Raw genomic sequence first — 774 nt, forward strand, 5'->3', positions numbered from 1 at the left:
GTCCTGCTTTAAAAAGTGGGGGAGGCAGCAGCAGCAGCAGCAGGAGCAATAGTGCTGAGTAGGTTCCCCGAGGACCATGGATCCCCATTTTCTTGTCCGTCCTTGTGATCTCAGCTTACACTTGGATTCTTGGGCCAAGGCCCAGGTTCCCTGAGGATCAGCCACCCTCTCTGTTGCCTCTACCTGTGCCCAGGGGCACACCTCTGCTATCCTATCACTTGTGCACACTTCACCCCAACACCAGGTATTGGTCCAGATTGCAGGGACAAGGGTCAGTGGCTGGCTCTGGGAACACCTGCCTCAGCTACCTGCCCACCCTGCCCCCACCCTGGGGGCAGAATTCCCTGATGTTATGATTGACAGCAAGGTTGGCATGGTGACTTTGTGACCTGTAGGTCTGCCTAATGTCTTGCACATTGCCCATCCCAAGGGGGTATCATAGGAGCTTTGAGGAATATAAGAGGAAGCCTCCACATTCCCTATTTCCCTCACAGGTATCCTGTCACATCCCCAGGGAACCTGCCTTTCTGTTAACTGGCAGAGTATCCTGAGGTGCCTCAGGTAAGCGGTCAAGGAACTTGGAAGCCAGAGGGTTGGAAAGGGAGATGGGATCTGTGTGAATGAACACTGCTGTCCCCCGGGGGAGGGCAGGAGAAGGAGATGAAGACTGGAATGTTGCCAATGATCTTGTGCATAAGGGACATTCCAGTTCTCTACTGATGTGTATCAAACCAAACCACTCTTGGTGACCCAAGAACCATTTTATTATGCACA

The sequence above is a fragment of the Otolemur garnettii genome, unplaced genomic scaffold (genome assembly GCF_000181295.1).
Source record: "Otolemur garnettii isolate 467f Iridium unplaced genomic scaffold, OtoGar3 scaffold00275, whole genome shotgun sequence".
Taxonomy (NCBI): Eukaryota; Metazoa; Chordata; class Mammalia; order Primates; family Galagidae; genus Otolemur; species Otolemur garnettii.